Here is a 16,482-nt window from a genome sequence, read left to right as displayed (position 1 = left end):
GGTGGGGGTGGCGGGGGTGCACCTACCGTCCAGCCTGCGGTGAGGCTCTCCTCTGGCTGCAGCCCAGACTTCACTCCGACGCCTGAAAATCCGCAGGCAAGATGGAGAAAAAGAAACCGAAAGTCTGAAAGCAGACGTGGCTTTCCGGTCCAGTCCGCAAGCGCTCTGGCCTTCCTCTCCCTGGACTTGTCTCTGATCCTATAAAAACTTTTCACTTTATAAAAGTCTGATGGTCCGACATTCACTGTGTTAGACCCCACTCACCCGCCCTTCCAGTAGAACCGGTGCCAGGCCACAGCCCCCTTGTCGTCTATTTCCTGTTTTTACTTCTCTACGTGTTTGCTGTGAACTCTGGGCGGTTGCTTACCAAGCAGTTCTAGTTGTCTCTAGCAACAAGCACTAGCAGTTTTGTTGCTGATGTACTGTAAAATAATAAATAGCAAATGTAAAAGCGCTAATGCTTTATTGCTCACAACTACTTTCTTCTGATTTTTAAGTTTCTGAACTTTTCTTGAAAAATATTTAAACTTACAGGAAAGTTGCAAAAAGAACTGCAAATGAAAATATTCCATTTCCCAGAGCCCTACTTGGATTTCTATAATACCAGATAACAACATCAGAAGAGGTTTAGCAAAATTTAAGGGGTGGGGGTTCGAGGTGGGAGGGGATAAACTTCACTAAAGTAATCCAGTCAGCCACTAAATAAATCAGCATGCACGCTTATAATAAATAAAAGAGGTTGCTGAGGCTGGTGAATGAGGAGGAAACAAGTACCCAGAGTTGCTATATTATCTAAAATGTCCAGTTTTCTGTATACCTTTCTGTATCTAAAACGTATAACCAGCAAGGACTTATTGTATAGCATGTGGATCAAAGTTATGTGGCAGTCTGGATGTGAGGGGATTTTGGGGGAGAATGGATACATGTATATGTATGCCTGTGTCCCTTTGCTGTTCAACTGAAACTATCACAAAACTGTTAATTGGCTATATCCCAATAGAAAATAAACTTTAAATTTTTTAAATATAAAATAAAATGTCCAGTTTCTAACAAAAATTATGAGGCATGCAAGGAACCAGGAAAGTATGACCCAAACATCGGGAAAATAGGCAACAGGAACTGCCTTTAAGAGCAACAGGATATTGGATTTATCAGAAAAATAATTCAAAGTAGCTATTATAAGCATGTTCACAAAACTAAAGAAAAGCATGATTAAAGTATGGCAATAATGTCATACCAAATATAAATATCAATAGAGATATATTCAGCCCCTAGAGCAGGGATGTGACTCTGTAATTACAGAAATGAAGCAAACAAATTTCTGAATTTGAAAAGTACAATAACTAAAATAACTTTATTAGAGGCTTAACAGAAAACTCAAACTGGCAGAAGAAAGAATAAGCTATCTTGAAGATAGATAGATAGACATTATGTTCCCAAGAACAGAGAAAAATAAAAAGAGCCTCAGAGAAACGTGGACATCATTAAGCACACCAGCATGTGCATAGTAGGAGTACCAGAAGGACAGGGGAGTGAAGAAGGAACAGAAAAAATATTCAAAAGTTAATGGCTAAAAACTTTCTAAATTTATTGAAAAACTATCTCACATATCTAGGAAACTCAACAAATTCCAAATGGGATGAATGCAAGAGATCTACAAACACAACATAGCAAAAATGCTGAAAGTCAAAGGAAGAAATCTTGAACTCAGCAAGAGAAAAATGACTCATGACCTACAAGTTAATGCCAGTAAGATTAATAACTGACTTTTAAGGAAAAACAAGAGAAACCAGAAGGCAATATCATAACATACTCAAAGTGCTCCAAGAAACAATCTTATGAAAATAAGTTGGTGAAATAAGGTGAAATGGTTTCCCATACAAATAAAAACTGAGAGAATTTTTGCTAGCAGATGTGTCTTACAAGAATATTAAAGGACAAAAGCAAATAACAGGTTGAAAGCAATAATCCCAGACAGTAATTCAAATTTATACCAAAAGAAAAACAAAACATCAGAAAAGGCAATTGTATAATTAGAAGAGACAGTATAAATGAATTTTTATTTAAAAAAAATAGTGAATGATTGTGCCTGTAACATAAAATTAATACGTGTAATGTATTTGCTAATAACAGCACAAAAGAGGTGGGTGGGAAAAAAGCTACAATGGGATAAAGAAATGATTACAGACTGTAAAGTAGTATAATAACAATGTATTGTTGGTTGTATAACATTAATTGATGCTATATATATATATATATATATATAATAAAATACCACAAAGTGGTGGTCGTGCAGGAAGAAGGGAGTACAGCTATATACGAGTAATGTTTCTATATAAAACTGGAATTAACTGGTGTAAATCCAAAGCTGCTTCTGATAAATTAAGCTATATATGTTAAACCTCAAAGCAACCTCTGAAACAATTCGAAAAATATATAGTGAAAAATCATTAAAGAAATTAAGATGCTTTATTAGAATATATTTCCTTAATGTAAAAGAAAGCAACAAAAGAGGAACAGAGGGACAAGAAAGACATATGACAAATAGAAAACCAAAAGAAAAATGAGCCATGCAAATCCAGCTGTAACAATAATAACATTAAATTTAAATAGATTAAATGATCCAATCAAAAGGAAAGTTTGCTAGGCTGGATTTAAAAAAATTAAAAATCTATGGAGACTTCCATAGGTCCAACGGTTCTTACAACAATAAATAAGACATAGAAGAATCAACAATGACAGTTGAAAACTTTGACATTCTACTTTCAATAATGGACAGAACAATGAGACAGATAGTCAAAAAGAAAAATAGAAGGCTTGAGCAATGCCATAAACCTGCTAGACCTAACTGACAGCCATAGAACACTCCACCCAGCAACAGAATGTATATTATCACCATATAGGAATATACATTCAAGTGTACATGGAATATTATCCAGGCTATACCATCTACCAGGCTCTAAAACACACCTCAATAAATTTAAAGGAACAGAAATAATATAAAGTATGTTTTCTGGCCACAGTGAAATGAAATTAGAAGCCAATAACAGGGAAAATGGGTAAAACTTACAAGTCTGTGGAAAATAAATAACAAATCTGTGGAAAATAAATAACACACTCCTAAGTAACCAGTGGGTCAAAAAGGAAATCAAAAGGAAAATCTGAAAATACTTTGAGGTGAATGAAAATCAAGCACAACATTTCAAAACTTGTGAAGTAGAGCTAAAGCAGTGCTTAGAGAGATATCTATAACTTTAAATGTCCATATTAAGCAAAAAGAAAGATCTCAAATCAATAACCTAAACTTCGACTTTAAGATATGGGTAAAAGAAGAGCAAACAAAACCTAAAGCAGCCAGAAGCAAGAAAATAATACAGATTAAAGTGGAATAGAAAAACAATAGAGAAAATCAATTAAACGAGCAAAAGGCTGATTTTTAATAATTTAATAATTTATTTTTTAACTGTGCTGGGTCTTCATTGCTGTGCTCAGGCTTTCTCTAGTTGCAGCGAGTGGGGGCTACTCTCTAGCTGTGTTGTGTGGACTTCTCACTGAAGTGGTTTCTCTTGTTGCCGAGCACGCGCTCTAGAGCCTGGGCTTCGGTAGTTGCTGCTCTTGGGATTAGTTGCCCTGAAGCACGTGGAGCCCAGACCAGGGCTCAAACCCATGTCCACTGCATTGGCAGGTGGATTCTTAACCAGTGGACCACCAAGGAAGTCCCCAAAAATAATTTTTTGAAAAGGTGAAAAAAATTGCAAATCTTTGGCTACATTGACCAAGAGGAAAAGAAATTTCAAATTACTCAGAAATGAAATAGGGTACATTACTACTGATCCAACAGAAATCAAAAGGATTATAAAGGAACACTATGAATAATTGTACTACAACAAATTAGATAACCTAGATGGACAAATTCCTAGAAAGACACAAATTATCAAAACTGACTCAAGAAGAAATAGACAATCACTCAGATTGTCACTTTGTAGATCTATACAACTAGAGATTAGCCCTCATTCTCCACAGGTAGAGAAAGCCCTTGTGCTGCAATGAAGACTCAGTACTGCCAAAAATAAAAAATAATTAATTAATTTTTAAAAGGTGAAGAAATTTAAAAATCTACCCACAAAGAAAAGCTCAGACTCAGTTTCATTTGTAAATTCTACCAAACTCTTAAGGAAGAATAATCTTTACAAACTCTTCCAAAAAACAGAAGAGGAGTGTATTAGTTTGCTGGGGTTGTGTTAGACAAATTAAAATGGAAACAGTCTTGATCAGGCTTCAGAAATAGGAGAGCAGGCCTCTGACCGACTTCTGACCCTTCCTGGACTACATACCTGCCTGCAAGCATACCAACTGTTACCACCAAATCAAGTGGCACTTTAGATAAGAAAAGGAGTGGGTTCTGGATTTCTTGAGCCCTGTGGACCTGTCTAGCCTCTGGGGTCTGGAAAATCTTGTGGCTCACAAGGTGAAACAAACAGCATTGTAAAAGTTACAGAAAAGCCAGAACTGCGTTTTTTCATGCAAACTGACTATGATATCAATTTGCAGCTTGGGATTATACGTGGGAGGCCCCCACAATTTGAAGTCTCACACATGAAGTGGATGCACTGCAAAACAAGTTGCCATAACAAAAACACCACAGACTAGGAAACTTAAACAACAGAAAATTATTTCTCACTGTTGTAGAGGTTAGAAATTTGAAGCCAAGACATCAGTAAGGTTGATTACTTCTGAGGCCTCTGTCCTGGACTTTAGATAGCAGTCTTCTCGCTGTGTCCCAACAAGCTGTTTCCTCTGTATGCCGGTGTCTTTCTGCATGTTTTCTTATAAGGACACCAGTCATACGGGATTAAGGCCATCCTAAAAGCCTCATTTTAACTTTACCTCTTTAAAGACCTTATCTGTGACTACAGTAACATTGTGAGGTCCTAGGATTTAGGGCTATGGATACCAGGAAATCCACAACTTTATAAAGGGCATCTAAATTTAGGAATAAGTTTAAAAAAAAAGAATTATAAAATAGTGTGGTACTGGCAGAAGGATAGATATATAGATCAATGAAACAAAATTAAGAGCCCAGAAATAAACCCATATATGTATGGTCAACTGATTTTAGACAAGAGTGCTGAGATTATCCAATGGGAGAAACAGTCTTTTCCACAAATAGTGCTGGGACAAATATATTGCTATGGGCCAAAGAATAAAGTTGGACCACTATTTCACACCATATATAAAAATCAATGTGAAATTAATCAAAGACTTAAGCATTAGAGTTAAAACTATACATTTTTAGGAAAAACATAGGGGTAAAACTTAATGATCTTAGATTTGGCAAAGGATTCTTAGATATGACCCCAAAGACTTAGCAACAAAGGAAAATACAGATAAATGTGATTTCCTCAAAATTAAAACCTTTCATGCTTCAAATGATACAATCAGGAAAATGAAAAGACAACCTACAGAATGTAGGGCTTTAACGTATGTACTGGGGTAGGGACAAGGGTGTAGGACACAATTTAACCAATAAAAAGAAAGGAATACTCTCCAACTCAGTTTATGAGACCATTATCACTACAATACCCAAACCAGACAAAGACATCACGGCAAAGGAAACTGCAGGCAATATCTTATGTATATGGATGCAAAAGTCCTCAACAAAATACTAGCAAACTGAATACAGTAACATTTAAAACTAAGTGTGGTTTCCACCACAACCAAGTGGGATTTATCCCAGGAGTGCAAGGTAGGTTTAACACACCCATAAAATTAGCAGGATTTTTCAAGGTTCATCCATATTATGTCATGTATCAGTAACTCTGTTCTTTTTTATGTCTGGGTAATATTTCTTTGTATGAAAATAACACATTTTGTTTAGACATTCATTAGTAGATGGAATTTGGGTTGTTTTTGGCTAGAATACTGCTATAAACATTTGTGTATAAGTATTTTCATGGACATACGTTCATTTCTTTTGAGTTTATACCTAGGAGTAGAATTGCTGGTTTATACAGTAACTCTAATTTAATCATTTGTGGAAGTTCCAGGCTGTTTTCTAAAGTGACCACTCCATTTCTCATCCCCACTAACAGTATATGAAGTTTCCAATTTCTCCACATCCATACCAACACTTGTTATTATCTGACTTTCTGATTCTAGCCAACCTAGTGAATATTAAATGGTATCTCATTGTGGTTTTAGTTTGCATTTCCTTGATGACTAATGATGTTGAACATTTTTTCATGAACTTATTGGTCAGTTGTATATTTTTCTTGGAGGAACGTCTATTCAGATCCTTTACCCATTTAAAAATTATTTGTCTCTTTATTATTGAGTTGTCAGAATTTTTTATATTTTCTGGATACAAGTCCCTTATTGAAAAATGGTAAAGAATTTGCCTGCAATGTGGGAGACCCTGGCTTGATCCCTGAGTCAGGAAGATTCCCTGGAGAAGGGAATGGCAACCCACTCCAGTATTCTTGCCTGGAAAATTCCATGGACAGAGGAGCCTGGTGGGCTAGTCCATGGGGTCGAAAAAAGCCGGAGTGACTGAATGACTAACACTGTCACTTTCACTTTCACTTGCAACTATTTTCTCCCATCCTCTACTGCCTTCGAATGTTAGTGTTCCCAATTCTTGGGCCTTCAGACTTGGACTGGGACTTATACCACCGGCTTTCCCGGGTTTTTAGCTTGCAAATCATAGGATGTAGTTTCCATAACCAATGAGGTGATCCCTCAAAATAAATCACTTTAAATCTCTTTATACACCATTGGTCCTATTTTTCTGGAGGACTATGACTAGTATAAGAAGTATGTAGCATCTTTTCATTATTCTTAGGTATTCTGAAATTTCACAGTACATGCTGTACATCCACTATTTGACTTCACTGTGCTTCACACTCAGAGTCTTCAATCTGGAAATACATCCTTAAGTTCTAGGAGACTTTAAATATTTAGCTGGTGATCTGTCCTATCCATTTTTCTCTGTTTCTTTTATTTTCCTTCCTTCCTTTCATTTTTTCCTTCTTTTTTACATTGCCCCTCCTGAACTTGCTCTGTACTTTTTGTCCTATTTTTTCTTTGTCTTTCATCTCTATTTTTCTGTTTTTCTATTTTCCAACCCTTCTATTAAGGTTTTCTTTTTTTTAATCCCAGAGTTAAGAATAATAATGTAGTTAAGGCTCCTTGAATGTTTGAAGATTGTGAAATGCAAAAGAACTCAGAAATGTGCACTAAACATAAATACATACATTAATAAAGAATGGTAAATCAAACATCCATGTAACTGCCACCCAAAGGCACAAAACAGGATCATTTCAGAGCCCCCTGTGTGCCCATCCTTTATCATAACCCACATTCTCCCCTAAGAGGCAACCACTATCTCAAATTTGGAGATAAGAATTTTCTTGACTTTATAAGTTTTACCATTTACATATGCATCTCTAAACAATATAGCTTAGTTTTTACTATTTTTGCGCTCTATACGGATGAAAACAAACCATATTCATTTGTGCCTTTCTTTTTATGCTCAATATTATGTTCATTGAGATTTATTGTGTTGTATGTCAGTACAGTTAATTGATTTTCATTGCTGTATACTATAAAATTCTTAGAAGAAAACAGAGTAGAAAAATCTTTGAAACTTTGGGGTAGGCAGAGATTTCTTAGAGCACAAACAAGCACAACTCATAGCAGAAAACATTTACAAATCAAAAATTTTAAATCTTTCCTTGAAAATATCCTCATTGAAAATAAATAAAAATAGGACTTCCCTGGCAGCCCAGTGGTTAAGACTCTGCACTTCCACTGAGGAGCGTGGATTTGGATCCCTGATCGGGGAACTAGATCTCAAACACCAAAACTAAAAGTTTGCATGCTACAACTAAAAATCCTGGGTGCCACAACTAAGGCCTGCAACAGCCAAATAAATAAATAAATGTTTTGTTTTGTTTTATTTAGAGGAATGAAAAGGCAAACCATAGATTAGGGCTTCAATACATATCTTCAAATGACATAAAGCCTGAATATATGAAGAATTCTTACTCTGAATAATAAAACAAATGACTCATTTTTTAAATGGGCAAAAACTTTGCCCAGACACCTCACAAAATAGGATACACAATGGCCAATAAGTGTATGAGAAACTATTCAATATCATTAGTTATCAGAGAAATGAAAATTAAAAGCCTACAGGAATGGCTAAAATCCAAACAGTTGACAATATGAAGAATCAGTGAGAATGTGAAATAAATACAACATACATTACTGGAAGAAATGTAACATAATAAAACTTGGGAAACAGTTTAGCTATTTGTTACACTTCAGTTCAGTTCAGTTCAGTTCAGTCGCTCAGTCGTGTCCAACTCTTTGCGACCCCATGAACCACAGCATGCCAGGCCTCCCTGTCCATCACCATCTCCCGGAGTTCACTCAAACTCACGTCCATCGAGTTGGTGATGCCATCCAGCCATCTCATCCTTTGTCGTCCCCTTCTCCTCCTGCCCCCAGTCCCTCCCAGCATCAGAGTCTTTTCCAATGAGTCAACTCTTCGCATGAGGTGGCCAAAGTATTGGAGTTTCAGCTTTAGCATCAGTCCTTCCAAAGAACACCCAGGACTGATATCCTTTAGAATGGACTGGTTGGATCTCCTTGCAGTCCAAGGGACTCTCAAGAGTCTTCTCCAACACCACAGTTCAAAAGCATCGATTCTTCGGCGCTCAGCTTTCCTCACAGTCCAACTCTCACATCCATACATGACCACTGGAAAAACCATAGCCTTGACTAGATGGACCTTTGTTGGCAAAGTAATGTCTCTGCTTTTGAATATGCTATCTAGGTTGGTCATAACATTCCTTCCAAGGAGTAAGCGTCTTTTAATTTCATGGCTGCACTTAGCATATACTAAAACAAAAGCCCTCCTAAGCACTACTCAAGAGAAATAATATGTAATATATATACAAAGACTTGCATATTAATTTTTATAGCAGCTCCTCTAATAATAATCCAAAACTAGGAATAACTTAAATACTCGCCTAAAGGCAAATGGATAAACCATGTGAGTATATCTATAAAATGGAACAGTAGTCAGCAGTAAAAAAGGAAGAAACAGAAGGGGCTCAAGAAGGTGGAGGAGTAGGTGGACATGGAGTACATCTCTCTCCATGGATGTATCAAGAATACATCTATAGATGCAACAGTTCTCACAGAACACGGCCAGAATACTAGCAGGAGTCCCTGACCACTGGAAAGGATTATATGGATACTCGCATATCTGGGTAGGACAAAAGAAAGAAAGGAGAAGGAAGAGGAGAGTAAGCGCTAGGGAAGCTGAAGCAGAGGAGAGATTCCCACATCCAGAGGAATCAGTTGGGACAGAAAGGAAAGCATTTGAGGTTGTCAGAGGGTGAAGAAGCTGATCCATGACAGTCTGAATAAAGTGAAAACCACACAGACAAACCGAGCCGCGGCCCTACATAACCTGTCCCAGGATGCACGTCCACCGATGGCGCATGGCAGCTGGGAGCTGGAGCATGTAGCTGCTGCTGCTGCTAAGTCGCTTCAGTCGTGTCCGACTCTGTGCGACACCATAGACGGCAGCCCACTAGGCTCCCCCGTCCCTGGGATTCTCCAGGCAAGAACACTGGAGTGGATTGCCATTTCCTTCTCCAATGCATGAAAGTGAAAAGTGAAAGTGAAGTCACTCAGTCGTGTCCGACACCTAGCGACCCCATGGACTGCAGCCTACCAGGCTCCTCCGTCCATGGGATTTGCCAGGCAAGAGTACTGGAGTGGGTTGCCAGACTGGAGAGCAAACCCAGGGTGAGGACTGCTATTGATTGCGAGGAGATGACCTGAAGGAAAGGAGGAAATCTGCAGCAGGGAATGCCTTTTAAGGGAAACAGGGCGGCTCTGGAAGCAGGGCGCTACTGCTGAGTCACATGGAGGGGGCGGAGCCATCGATGTAGCTCTCTCTCCCCACGTACCAGCACTGGCCCCTGAGCAATAGAGAAGGATCCCAGTGAGGGCAGCCCTTCAAACACTAGCTGCCAGAAGCTAGAAAAGACTCTTAATAGAGTCGTATCTCTTGTGCCCATGGCCACCGGCTTCCCCGTGCACCTGGTGCTATGGGAGTCTCCATGATCCAGGCAGCCATGCCATCTCCACTCCTGGTCATCACTCGGGCGGACCCAAGTCCTCCAGGGCAGCCTTGGGAGTAGACTCTTATGGATGGCCAGCAGGTAGATGTGGGGATAAAACCACAATTGAGCTCCAGAGGCAGAGTGCCTAAGGAAGAAGATCAAAAACCTTTTCATCAGCAGCACAAGCTGCAGATTAAATCCATACAATCAACTAGGTAGACTCTGTGTCTGTGGAATATATGAAGACACAGAATGTTCCCTGAAAAGAAAACCCCCTAGCTCTGGCAGCTGCAGACATTGGAGACAAGCATACCCAGCAGTAGGGCCAGACGAGAGTCTGTCCTCACAGCAGGTCGACCAGCTTTCCCCGGCACTGGAGGGCCTCCTAAGGAAGTGGAGATGGGCTGTGGCTCACAGTGAGGGGAAAGGATGCTGACAGCTGAGACCTGAGAAAATATTTATTATTATTCTTATGTTTTGATTCCTTCTGTTGTGGGTTCTGGTTTTTTTCCTTTTTTGTTGTTTTTGTTTTTGTTTTTTCTCTCTCTATTTTCTCTGTTGTGGTTGTTATTTTTATTACTATTATTATTTCTATTTAGGTTTTTGAGATTCTTTTAATCTTACATTTTCTTTTAGATATTCTATTTCTGTTTAGCTTTCTGCTGTTCTGTGCTTTTTTGGCTTGTTTTATTTGTTTTCTGGGGGTTCTTTTTGTTGTTGTTATTTTTCTTTAATATATGTGGATCCTTTTTACATACTTCTGTTTAACTTTGCATTTCTATTTTTTCTCCCCCCCCCCTACCATTTTTGTTTGTTTTGTTTTCTTTGCTTTATTGTTCAGTTGGCACTCTGCTTTGGTTTTATTTTCTGTTTTAGTTAGTTTTGTTTTTAACTGATTGATTTAATTTTTGTTTCTTTTTGTTCATCAGGTCAAAAGAACTGACCTGACTTTGTTGGACTCTTGGGTTTTGTTTTCCTTGGTCTGTTTTGATTTCTTTTGTATATATATGGGTGTGTGTGTATGTATGTTCCTTTGTTTTTGTTTCTATCTGCCTGATTTTTCTTTTACCCTTTGTCTGGGTTTTGTATTTTGCTTTTTTTTGAGGGGGGAGTGGGGGTCAGTTTGTTTTAATCCCTTTTATTGCCATGACAGCTTGTGGGGTCTTGGTTCCCTGACCAGAAGTTGGGCCCGAGCCTCTGGGATGGGAGCACTGAGTCCAGGATGTTGGATCACCAGAGAACTTCTGACCCCAGGGAGTATTACTCAGAGAGAACTCCCACGAAGACCTCCACCCAAATCCAAGACCTGGCACCACTCAACTGCCTGCAGTACTGCAGCACTGGACACCTCACCTAAACAACAAGCAAGACAGGAACACACGCCCAACCACCAGCAGACAGGGCTACCCACAGACACCCCAAAACATATCACCTCACACGGCTCTGCCCATCAGAGGGAAAAAACTCCCCTCCCACCAGGATGCAGGCACAAAGCCTTCAGAAGCCACCAGACCAACCTCATCTGTCAGGGGAAGAAACCAGAAACAATCCTTTCTTTCTTCGCTTCTAGGAACCAACTCTCTCCAGATATATCTCCCACCTCTCTCATCTTTCCTTCTCAATCTCTTTACAGACTTTCTTTCTGTTGTTGTCCCTTAAATAATGGTTCTGTCTTTGACTCTCTTCTTTTTGTCAACTAGAATTTAATTATCTTTTGTTTTAATGGTCATATATCCCTCTACTGGTAGTCTCTTTAAATTGAGGAGACAGAGTGGCTAGAGTTCACAGGGCAAAGTCCCAGAGGTGAGTGTCCCTCAAGTTTTCAGCTGAATACTAATTAGTGCATATGAGGAAGGAAATCATCCAATTCTGGGGAAGAACCACCTGACAGAAACAAAGGAAACATTCTCAAAGCTCATACAGGGACAAAAATAGTTCAAATTCATATCACACAAAATGGAAAATCTTTTATTTTGTGTTTCATTAAGTAGTAGAGAAAAATTAGTCCTAGACTAACAGTTCCATATAACAAAGCTGAAGAGCAAGCCTCAGAAAGATTTATCTCTTTGGGACTTCCTTGGTGGTCCAGTGCTTAAGACTCTGCTTTGCCATTTAGGAAATGTGGGTTCAATCCCTGGTCAGGGAAATAAGCCTATGCAACTGTGCAACGTCTGCAACTAGAAAGTCTGCACACCACAACAAAGACCCCGCATGCTGCAACTAAGACCTGAATCAGCCCAATAAATTAATACATATTTTTTAAAGATTTAACTATTTATAAATAATTTAACTGCATTTCCAGACCAAAACTCAAAAATGCAGGAATACCCAGCACTTAGAAATGTAAAGTTCACAATGTCTAGCACTTAACTCAAAAATTACAAGAAAATGCAAGGAAACAGGAAAATACAAACCATAAGGAAGACAACAATCAGTCAATAAAATCAGACTCAGAAAAACCATAGCTTATAGAAGTAGAGGACAGGGATATTAAAACAGATACTATTCTATATGTTCAAGAAGGTAGAGGAAATATTGAGCATGTTCAGTCAAGATATGAAAGATTTAAAAGACCCATATTAAAATCCTAGATGCAAACTACAATGTCTGAGGTGAAAAATATATTGCATGAGGTTAGCAGCAGATGAAATATGCAAAAAGAAAACATTAGTGAATCTGAAGGCAAAACAACAGAACTATCCAAAATGAAACACATGAAGAAAAAAAAAACTATCAGGGAAGTTTAATAAAACTTTAAACAACCTAATATATATGCAATTGGGGCAGAAAAAAACACTGGAATAAACAGTGACTGAAAACTTCAAATTAGATAAAAACTATAAACCCATAGATCGAAGAAACTCAATGAAACACAAACACAAGAAACATGAATAAAATGGTACCAAATAACATGAAAAGTTACTTTAAACCAGTGATATGAAATGACTGACTGATCAACCTATCCCACAACTTTCCTTTTGGACCAAAACTGACTGAACAATAGACATGGTATTCCTGTAACTTCGACAAAATATGAAGTTTAGGGTCTGCTCCATTCCAGACTCTTTAAATGAATCAGATCAGCCCTAAAACATGAGATCCAGCCTTAGGCAATACCAGCTGTATCCAGCTCTCATTCAGATGGTCTGTCATTTACTGTCCAGAATTGTCCTATTTATGTTCTTTGCCTTCCTGGATTGACAGTCCCCTTGAATTTTAATCTATGTACACTCTCTTTGTAATTACCCAATCCATTTGGAAAGGATTTCCTATTTCTGGCTCTCAGCACTCTGTTCAGATCTGACTTGGAAATGTCCCCTACCCCAGTCTTCAGGAGCTAAACCAGACAGGCCACGACCATTTTTACCAGTTTTTCTATGAAAAGTTTCTAGGAAATTTTTAAGAGAATAGGTCTTAAAAGTTCTTATAGCAAAGAAAAAAAAGTGTTTAACTGTGAGATGATGGATGTTAACTAAACTTATTGTAATATATACATACACCAAATCATAAAAGTTGATGCTGTTAAAGTGCCAGCAACTCAATATGCCAGCAAATTTGGAAAACTCAGCTGAGGCCACAGGACTAGAAAAGTCAGTTTTCATTCCAATCTCTAAGAAGAGCAATGCCAAAGAGTGTTCAAACTATAGCACAATTGCACTCATTTCACATGCTAGCAGAGTAATGCTCAAAATTCTCCAACCTAGGCTTCAAAAGTATGTGAACCCAAAACTCCCAGATGCTCAAACTGGAATTAGAAAAGGCAGAGGAACCAGAGATCAAATTGCCAGCATCTGTTGGATCATAGAAAAAGCAAGGGAATTCCCGAAAAGCATCTACTTCTGTTTCATTGACTACGCTAAAGCCTTTGACTATATGGATCACAACAAACTATGGAAAATCCTGAGAGATAGGAATACCAGACCACCTGACCTGCCTCCTGAGAACCTGTATGCAGGTCAAGAAGCAACAGTTAGAACTGGACATGGAACAACAGACTGGTTCAAAATTAGGAAAGGAATACATCAAGGCTGTATATTGTCACCCTGCTTATTTAACTTATATACAGAGTACATCATGTGAAATGCTGGGCTGGATGAAGCAGAAGCTAGAATCAAGATTTCTGGAAGAAATATAAATAACCTCAGATATGTAAATGACACCAGCATTATGGCAGAAAGTGAAGAGGAACTAAAGAGTCTCTTGATGAAGGTGAAAGAAGAGAGTGAAAAGGCTGGCTTAAAACTCAACATTCAAAAAACTAAGATCATGGCATCTGGTCCCATCACTTCATGGCAAATAGGTGGGGAAACTATGGAAACAGTGACAAACTTTATTTTCTAGGGCTCCAAAATCGCTGCAGATGGTGACTGCAGCCATGAAATTAAAAGACTCTTGCTCCTTGGAAGAAAAGCTATGACAAGCCTAGACAGCATATTAAAAAGCAGAGACATTACTTTGCCAACCAGGGTCCATATAGTCAAAGCTATGATTTTCCAGTAGTCATGTATGGGTGTGAGAGTTGGACCATAAAGAAGGCTGAGTTTCAAAGAATTGATGCTTTTAAACTGTGGTATTGGAGAAGACTCTGAGAGTCCCTTGGATTGCAAGGAAATCAAACCAATCTATCCTAAAGGAAATCAACCCTGAATATTCTCTGGAAGGACAGATGCTGAAGCTGAAGCTCCAATACTTTGGCCACCTGATGCAAAGGGCTGACTCATTTGAAAAGACCCTGATTCTGGGAAAGATTGAGGGCAGGAGGAGAAGGCGATGACACAGGATGAGATGGTTGGATGGCATCACCGACTCAATGTACATGAGTTTGGGTAAATTCAGGGAGATGGTGATGGACAGGAAAGCCTGGCGTGCTGCAGTCCGTGGGGTCGCAAAGAGACAAACACAACTGAGTGACTGAACAATGATAACAACCAAATCATTATAATATATACCTAAAACAAATACAAAGTTATATATCCATCATATCTCAATCAAAAGATTTCCAGAAATAATTTAAACCTTCTAACCATGTGACCAAATGCTAAGCAAGCAATGTTGGGATCCACCCGGGTGTTATGAAAATTTCATCAGGTTGAAAATTGGGAATTTCAATAGCATTTGTTATATAAATTTGGAGAGTGAATTGAAATATGTCCTCACATCAAATATGCCTTAGGAGAAATACCTGTATTCTTGCTGCTGAAATCATAATTGAGCAATAAATGCTAATGCTATTGGCACAAATACTAACTCTACAATAGGGCATTTTTGTATAAATAAACTTGAAGAAGGTATTTGGGCAGCTTTTACATTACTGAAAGGATTAAGTTTTTGGAATTGATGGCTTTTATAGTTGTTACTAAAAAAATTGCCTTCTCACAGTGAATTTCTAATCATGTTGCTCTTTGTTAAAAACACCTGGTCACACTTCTGCTGTATAAAAAATGCTTACCTGTAGTCACATGTAGCTTATGTGTTCAATCCTAAAATAAATCAGAATGGGTGGTGCAGCTTCACTGGTCCCAGAGGAGGCTAAAACCAAAGAAGTTTTGAAACACAACTTCATTTTTATTTTGGTGAACCTTTGGATCCATCTGGACCGAGAATGGGATGACAAGGCAATAGTGAGAAGATAAAGATGAAAATACCTGGTCTTAGTCTCAAGGAATTAACAATCTAGAGGCAAGATAACAGTCAGGCAAAGTAGAATTAGGCTGCTCATGGTCAGTCATGTCTGACTCTGTGCAACCCTTTGGACTGTAGCACACCAAGCTCCTCTGTCGATGGGATTTTACAGGTAAGAATACTGGAGTGGGTTGCCATTTCCTCCTCCAGAGGATCTTCCTGACCCAAAGTTCGAACATGTGTCTCCTGTGACTCCTGCATTGCAGGCAGATCCTTTACTGCTGAGCCAAAAAGCCAGCTTTCATTCCAGTCCCAAAGAAGCGCAATGCCAAAGAATGTTCAAACTACCATACAGTTGTGCTCATTTCACATGCTAGTAAGGTTATGCTCAAAATCCTTCAAGCTAGGCTTCAGCAGTATGTGAATCAAGAACTTTCAGATGTACAAGCTGGGTTTAGAACAGGCAGAGGAACCAGAGATCAAATTGCCAACATCTGTTGGATCATAGAAAAAGCAAGGGAATTCCAGAAGAGAAACATCTACTTCTGCCTCACTGACTATGCCAAAAAGCCCTTGACTGTGTGGATCACAATAAACTGTGGAAAATTCTTAAAGAGTTGGGAATACCAGACCACCTTACCTGTCTCCTGAGAAATCTTTATGCAGATCAGGAAGCAATAGTTAGACCAGACATGGAACAGCAGACTAGTTCAAAATT

At 38.5% G+C, this 16,482-nt stretch overlaps 1 protein-coding gene across 2 annotated transcripts in view; it reads right to left on the bottom strand.

The window, feature by feature from the left end:
- The window catches only part of CFLAR (CASP8 and FADD like apoptosis regulator), a 58,400-nt gene extending 58,048 nt beyond the window's left edge, over window positions 1–352 (bottom strand). For both annotated transcript variants that reach the window (XM_055573091.1, XM_055573090.1), the window contains exon 1: window positions 27–352. The gene's annotated coding sequence lies outside the window, so the exon portion shown is untranslated. The remainder of the gene's footprint in view (window positions 1–26) is intronic.
- Window positions 353–16,482: the final 16,130 nt, after the last annotated feature.

The sequence above is a fragment of the Bubalus kerabau genome, chromosome 3 (genome assembly GCF_029407905.1).
Source record: "Bubalus kerabau isolate K-KA32 ecotype Philippines breed swamp buffalo chromosome 3, PCC_UOA_SB_1v2, whole genome shotgun sequence".
NCBI classification, from domain to species: Eukaryota; Metazoa; Chordata; class Mammalia; order Artiodactyla; family Bovidae; genus Bubalus; species Bubalus kerabau.
The sequence above is the reverse complement of the archived record's forward strand: the minus strand, read 5'-3'. Positions and strand labels throughout refer to the sequence as shown.